The sequence below is a fragment of the Panicum virgatum genome, chromosome 3N (genome assembly GCF_016808335.1).
Source record: "Panicum virgatum strain AP13 chromosome 3N, P.virgatum_v5, whole genome shotgun sequence".
Taxonomy (NCBI): Eukaryota; Viridiplantae; Streptophyta; class Magnoliopsida; order Poales; family Poaceae; genus Panicum; species Panicum virgatum.
The window spans coordinates 54,473,781-54,482,139 of NC_053147.1; the positions used below are offsets into that span (position 1 = coordinate 54,473,781).

General features: G+C 41.4%; 1 long non-coding RNA gene across 1 annotated transcript; it reads left to right on the plus strand.

Annotated features, from left to right (window-relative positions):
- Window positions 1-5,966: 5,966 nt before the first annotated feature.
- On the plus strand, window positions 5,967-6,537 carry LOC120663355. The gene is made up of 2 exons (XR_005670486.1): window positions 5,967-6,190; window positions 6,345-6,537. It is a non-coding gene; the product is annotated as an uncharacterized LOC120663355 (long non-coding RNA).
- Window positions 6,538-8,359: the final 1,822 nt, after the last annotated feature.

Below are 8,359 nucleotides of genomic sequence, written 5' to 3' on the forward strand. Positions count from 1 at the left end.
TAGTTTCTGATCGTTACCGATACCGACCGAATCATTTCTGATAGTTTCCGATCGTTACCGATCTAAATATGTGGATTATTTAGAGAATTTTTTTAAGGGTTTTATTTGTATTCATATTGAATATGATTGGCGAAGGTCAAGGAGATGTCCCTGAACAAGCTGATGATGGCAGCAATACCGACATATATTTGAATATGTCCGGTGATGGAATTGAGGCACCATCTATTCAGGATGACGCTGCTGCTGAACAAAGTGTTAATGTACATATCACAACTATACTTATTTGTAGTGACAATCATATTTTCATCTGAATCTATATGAATACTATGAATGTTTTTTTATAGCCGTCTGGATCATCGTCGTAGCAGAAAAAGATGAAGCGAGGCCCAACAAAAAAACTGGAAGGGCGGTTCATTATAACGGAAGTTGGTCCAGATGGTGAACCGATCGCTCCAGAAGCTGCCGCCAAAAAATTCATATGACAATCCGGATGTATTGTCAGGGACCACATCCCAATCAGCTTCAGGCTCTGGAAAGCTTCCAATCCAAGCGAGGAACGGGATGCGGTACCCGAAAGAGAAAAAGAATGATGCTGGCGGGAGCTTAAGAAAAATTTCACGGTTCTAGCTGAATCCGAAGAGATATGCAAGCGCTGGACCCTGAGTAAGATGGCCGAACAGCTGCAATCATTCAAGAAAATTTTAACGAAGAAATATATCAAGACCGGGACCACACCCGTATTTACCGGCGAGCTCGAAAAACTCAGGGGTCACTGGGATGCATTTGTGGAATACAAGTCTTCAGAGCTTGGGCTTCAGAAGGTGCAGAAGGCCAAAGACAACGCCTCAAAAAAGTGTACCATCACACTCTAGGCCAAGGAGGTTACAAGCTTGCAATACCCAAATGGGAGAAGATGGAGCAGGATCTGCTTGACAGAGGCATCCAACCTGCGACCATGAACTGGCCTTAAAGGTCAAGGACCTGGTTTTATGGTCACGGGGGAAGCTTGGACCCATTGGCTGGTGACTGCATCTATGGGCCAAACATCCAGCGAGCAGCCCAGAGACTACAGGAGGCCATACAAGCAGCGGCCGAAGGAACATTCCAGCCGGATAGAGAGAGGGACGAGCTGACTTACGCCCTTGGGAATCCAGAGCATCCGGGCCGCACAAGAGGCAAAGGCGTGGTTCCGTGGAAGTATAGGTTCAGGGATTACATTGAATCATATAGAAGCCGGCAAAGAAGAAAGAATGATGAGCGGGGGTACTTGCGAAGGCTAGAGGAGCGGCTCATATCACACGATCAAACACTGGAGGAAGAGGTTCAACGCCAAGTGGCCATAACAATGAGCCAGCAAAAGCAAGCGCAAATGGTGCCTCCAGAGCCTAATGTCGCAGCCGATCATCTGTCTCAGCGGAAAAGCAGCTGCGCTTCCACAGACGTCGCCGTCGCCGAGCCAACGGGGATCCAGGCCGCAGTTGAAACGTCGCCCTCGCAGTGATTTCTAGTGGATGAGATCACCCAGCGGAAACCTTGTGACCTGCAGACCGCCGTTAAGAACTTAATGTTCACTGTTGCGTACGGTACCGCCATACCAACCCAACCAGGCGATGTGTACCACGGGCAGCAAATTCCGCCTGGATACACAAGAGTTGGCGTGGAGCAGGTGTGCCAGGGTTGGGAGACGCTCGACCTTGATATTCCTGGAGGCGATGGGGAGAGGACACTAGCAGAAGCCTCCAAAGAAGAAGGAAAAGGAGAAGAAAACCAAGGAGGCTCCTATTAAACCCTGGGACATGAGCCTTGAAGAATGCGATCGAATAACTCAAGAAAGAGTTAAAGAGCACTTCAAGCCGAAGCCGAAGCCGGAGCCCGAGAAAGTGATAAATCCGACAGATTTGAAATTTTTTAAGGGAATGTGCGAAGCAAATAAGAGAAAATTCATTCCGAGAGACCCCCCTTCAGACTACGAATGCACAATTATCAAAATTACTGAGAAAAAGAAGAGACAATCAAAGTCGTCGTCGTCCGACGTTCCACAGCTCGGAGCCCAAAAGAAACAATCAATAGAGCCTCTCGTAGTGGGACAAACGACGCAAGAACAAGACTTTGTTACATTTTTGAAAGAATCAAACCTGACGGTGGCTCAGATTGCAGGGGGAGAAGATATTCCAAAGGCCGATGTGGTCGTCAAATAGACGTATGAGATCGGCAAAACTCTTGTACCCCCCGAAGTAGTGTCCGTGCTTCCAACACAAATGTATAAGCTGCACCAGCACTACATGCGTGCGATGGCCGATTGCATCTTCATGCAGGGCGCAAAGATTAAAAATGACGATTTCTTACGGGGGAGGCCATTATATGGATAAACTGGGAAGAAATTTACCAACTATTCCATCAGGAGGCCCTCGACATCTCTATGGTCGGCTTGTGGGTTCTGTAAGTATTTTACTCTCCTTATGTATTGTTTTGCATGATCTCAACATACTGATCTCTTGATTTATTCGGTATCATGTAGAATGGAGATACATACTTGCAGGAGAAAGGGATACTCTCACCTAGGCTTCATCGACCCAATTACTTGTAATTGAAGGATTCTACGCGACAATGCCGATGAGCTATACCAAAACATGTTCAAGTACATAAGCGTTCATCACAACAAGCAAATGATATTGTTTCCTTACAACTTTGCGTGAGTGATTCCTTCCGTCTAACTCTTTCTATTCTGTAATCGAATTGTTTAAACCTTAACTACCAAGAACTGCCTCCGTATAATTTTGCAGTGAACATTGGGTCCTAATTGTCATAATTCCCGAGAAGAGCCTACTCGTGGTTATGGACTCATTGAGGAGACCTCGAGAACAATACGAAAATCTCCTTAACATGATGAAAAAGTAATTCTACCACTACTCCGTCGATGACCGATAATTTGAATCACTTTGTTACTTGACTATAATTGTTCTAATCATGCACAGGATTTGGAAAGAATTCGCTAAAAATCATCCAGGCAAATTTGACAAGGAATTGAAGATCAAGACAGATTTTGCGGTACGCACTTCGATGATTCGTTACACGATTCATTAGTTTTATTATATATTCATGTAAATACCTGATAATTTCTTCTCTCTTAAAGTGTATGAGGCAGAAACAAAGCATTGTGTTGTGCGCATACTATGTATGCGAGAACATCCATGGTCTGGTAGGTCCTCCAAAGGGCTGGACAGATTGGGAGGAGAAAGTAAGTAAAAAACTTGTTAATATTTGAACTCGTATTTTAATTAGTCGAAATTAATTATCCCCTTTTTCCATAGGTCGAGGAGATGCGCGATAAACTCATACAGGAGGAAAAGATTATGGCGATTCAAGAACAATTCTCCGGATTTATTGTTGAGCAAGTCCTCGATCCAAAAGGCGAATTCTACTATGATGGGATATCTAATATTGACAATCGCAGCAAATATGATAATATACGCGTATATATGTAATTAAGAACGAATATACCTGTGTAAATATATATGTGTGTGTATGTATTAAATTTCTATTTATGAGTATGTATGTATTAAATTTCCAAAAGGCGAATTCTACTATGTAGTTAAGAACGAATATACCTATGCAAATATGATGGAGTATGTATATATTATATATATAAGCACTCCAATAATATATATGTGTATATATATATTTATATAATATTGGTCCTAGACATTTTCATATGTAAAGGAATTCACATGTATAGATATGTGTATACATATATATATATATAAGTGAATTAATTTATATATGAAAACTATCTAGGACAAATATTATATAAGTAACTATATATATACATCTATATATTAGTGGAGATCATACACACTGAATTCCAATACATAAGTTTAATTGAAATGAAAAAATATAATTGAAATAGAAAAAGAATTGAGAAAAAAAAACATGAAAAAAGGGGACATTTTGTCCCGGTTGGTAACACCAACCGGGACAAAAGGGTGCACCAGCGCGTGGCTGGTGCACCTTTTTGTCCCGGTTGGTGTTACCTCTTTTGTCCCGGTTGACAGACCCGGGACAAAAGGACACCCCTTTTTGTCCCGGACTGGCGTTCCCGATTGGGAAATCGGGACAACAGGGGTTTCCCAGAGCTCGAGTTCAATCAGGAAGGGGACTCTACATGCTACAACGGAGTCTCCTGGTTTTTATCGTTCTTTTGAGACGGATGATGGCAGAAGACAACGAAGATGGCAAAGAGGACACGGAAAGAAAACTAATGAATACCCCTTTTACTTATGGGGGTTGTTGGCATTTTGGGAAAACTGTATACACTTGGACGTGCTAATCAACACTAGTGCGCCCTATTAAAAGTTAATTGTTAATTATTATTTAGCAATTTCTGTTACGGTAACGTTATTCTACATCTCCAGGTGCAGTGATTATTCGGCACCTAGGAGTCAAATTACTGATCAAACTGACGAGAACTTATTGAACCAAGTTGCTATATTACTGAATCACATTTAGTAAAACACTCACTACCGGATTCCAATGCTTCGCCGAGTGCCCTAAACACTCGGCAAAGCCCATATTACACTCGGCAAAGGCTTTGCCGAGTGCGGCACTCGGCAAAGTCCACACGTTAAAGGAAGTGATGGCAAAGAAGGCTTTGTCGAGAGCAATTTTTCGCCCGCGCCATCAATTCGCCGGAGGGGAGCGCACCACCCTACACCCAGATCCAGCAGGCGAGCGCAGTGCAGGTGGGGCACGTGAGGAGGGCGCGTAGATAATCTCTATGTCCAAAAACATAGAGTAGATCTCTCAGTAGTAGCCAAATAAATTGCTGCTATAGGCATGGTCTCTAGGCTGATATATTCACATGAATATACCGCAGCCAATGCCTAAGACTCTACTACTTGTGTGTAACCTTTAATAATGAATGATGGTAGTCACCATAAAAATGTACCATTCGTATATTACCAAAACACTTATATGGAAGAACACAATATAGGTAATTATTAAGTTCAAACCTCTTAGCAATAGGCGAATAATCGCTGCCATAGGCACAGTCTCTGGGCTGAATAATTCAATATGAATTAAGCGCAGCCAATGTCTAGAACTCCATTACTTGTGTTGGGATCCCTGATGTATATAGGATATGGATATAACAATTTTGCATAATCCATCATTAATTAAGAAATTCTTAATTAAGAGGGACAATCCTTGTTAAAATACTATTTATATAAAATTACCAAATTAACAAGGTTAACAAAGTATTCTAAAGACACTAAAACAGATAATTTAATTAGCCTCACTAGCGAAAATGGTTTGGCTACCATTTTGTCTTTCTAGACTGGGCCAATATGAGCCTAAATACAACCATAATTAATTAAGCATCACTTAATTAAGAGGATCTGATTTTATGACAATTAAAAAATAATTGCCAAACAACAAAATCGATAAACTATTTGTGTTTAGATATATAATTTTCTGGTCTCGAAAGCAAGCAATGTATAGGAGTAAAAAAACTCTAGCATAGAGATTCTATTAGAGTCCATGACTAAAAACAGAAAAACATAGACACAGAAAACATATATAAATAGTGAAAAACTCCGCAATATAATATATTATGATGCAATTTATACAGACTCGTAGGTCTCAAAAACTATCTATTTACTCTAGGTAAATAATTTGCATCGTATGGCATTCAAACACAAGGTCTAAAACAAGCGTTTATATCATCAACTATAAATGCAATATATTGAAGTTTTGTATCCAATCTAGGGCCTTAAACATAAATATACAGAACTGAAAATGTTAAAAGGCGTAAATAGATAAAATATTGGGGGCCTTATTGCAGTTTTGTGGAGGAAAAAGGAAAAATTGGGCCGGTTTGCCGGCGGCCTGGCACAGCCCGCCGCGGGCAGCCTGCCACCGGCCCAAGTCGGCCTGGCTTGGCCCGGGTCAAAGGGGCAGGGGCGGTTAGGGTTCACTCCTGGGGCGCCGCCCCCTGCCTCTGGGGCCGCCGCCTCTTCCTGCCCTTAGCCCTTAGGGCCGCTGCCACCACCGCCGATGGCGGACATATGGGCGCCGCCTTTGAGGGCGACTGCGTCGTCGTCGAAGAACAGAGATGCGCCTCGGCGTGCAGTAATCTAGTGGTGGCGACCATGCAGCGGGAGGACGAGAAGACCATCGTCGATTGCAAAGAAATGTAAGACAGAGTCAATTCTTACTTGTCGAAATTTAGGCCTCGTGGCCTCTATCCTTTGCTCTTGCCGTGGTTGCTCTCGTCTAATTCCCGTAGAAGTAGCAATTCGACGAGTTCTGTCTTGCTGTTCTTACTTTTGCTCATTAATCTGATTGAGGCCGGACGACTTGATTGCCGATTCCAACGAAGACGACGCGTCTGTTATTCATTCTCCGTCGCCTCATTCGTGGACTTAGTTCATGATTTTCCTGCATGTACTTAATTAACGATGCAAGAAGAGTAAACAAAATGTAAATAGTCAGATTTTGATGAGCATGTCGCCGGCAAGCAGCCGGCCGTTCTTCCTGTCATGGTGGCACAGGCATATCCGCATATCGATGTCGGAGGGGACGTTCATGTTGATGAAACTCTGAATCGTGGCCTTCGCGTCTCGTTCCCTCATTCTTTGTTGTTGTCGCTGGCAAGTGGCCGCCGTCGGTGACGAAGACGTCGAAGGAAATCTGGTCGTCTTGGACCCTGCGAATGTTGGTAACCGCTCGTCGCCGGCGTCATTGCTTGCTTCTTTTCATTTCTCAATCTCAGCGGAGAGCAGTACGTGACTGATAACGTATTAGAAGTGAAAGTGAATGGAATGGTTGGATTGTCTTGTTAATAGAGATCATTGTTTATATAGAAGACCAAGAGAGGCCGAAGGGACATGCCCCTTCGGTATGGCCTTTTCGTGAGTTAGTCCTTTCGTGGATTGGCCCTTTCGTGAAAGATAATCGCCTACTGACTAATTTTATTAATTATTATAGAAATTAATCACTAATTCTAATTTCTTCGTAACACCACCATCAAGCGAGCCATTGGTCTGATGCGACGCGGCCATTTGCCCATTTATGCTTGTTGCGTAATTTGGGGGCGTCACTGCTGAGCCAACCACGTGAGTCGAGCCGAGCTGCAACCGCTGGTGGCTGGTAGTCACGGTCATTTATGGAAAATTAGGTAGGTTGGCGCGCTATGCGCGCCAGTAGCAAAAGGTTTTATTTAAAATAATAATAAAAATATATTATTGTGTGTTATAATTAAAGTAATATCGTGTTGATGTATTTTTACAATGTGTTGATGTATTGAATGAAGTTTGAAAGTTAAAGTAGGTATAATAGTTTAAAGTCTGAGAGCACGTTAAATATATGGATATATATATTTTTTAGTATTCTTTGTTTTATGTTCGTAGGTACGGTAGGTGGATTGATTTACATTTATTATTGATTTTGGTAGGGTAAAAGAAAAGATTAGTAATTTATAGTAGGTATAGTTCATGGATTGTCATACAATTATATTTTGCGAGTTTACGAAGTGGAATTAAAATCCATTAAGTAGTAGGGGCTAGCACATGTAAATGTAGTGTATGAAATATGTTTATTATTTTCATGTAAATAAATAATTAAACATATTTTGTGGATGGATTCCAATTGAATATTATGTGGTTACCACCTGAATAGCACACAGGACGCACGTGGGTTCTGCATAAATAGTACATGTAGGAATTCATTTTTTGTATGTTAACAGATATAGTTGATGGATTAGTTTGCACTAATTATTAATTTTGGTAGAAAAAAAGATAAGATTAGGAATGAATGGATGATTCAATTATATTTTGTGAGTTAACCAAGTGAAAACAAAATCCAATAAATAATAGAGGTGAATGTAGTATACAATTTTTTTTATTTTTGTGTATAAAAAATAACTAAACATTTAAACACGTGGGGCCGCGACTCACGGCAGCGCGCCGATTCTTGGCGCGTTAGTATAGTTACTCAATGAATGAATGGTAATTAGTTCACGCACGCTGATTTCGGGAAATCGAGTTCAGGTACGTCGCGGCTTGTATGTAAGCTAGTGCCTAGTGATAGAGGGGGTTACGATGACGCGTTTGCATGGTTTAGTATACACGTGCATGAGTTACGAGAATTCTAGCTAGAACGAGAGTGCGGTAAATATAAAACCAACGAAGGTAAATATCCAGGCAATTACGTTAATCCAGCTACAACAATAATATAACAAGATGAACCAGTTACTCGTATGGTTAAATTGTTTTGATAATTCAAATATTGTGAGACGATTCTGACGAACCGGTTACTATAATAACAAGATGAATTACCACAAAAGTAGATATACAAGATTTCA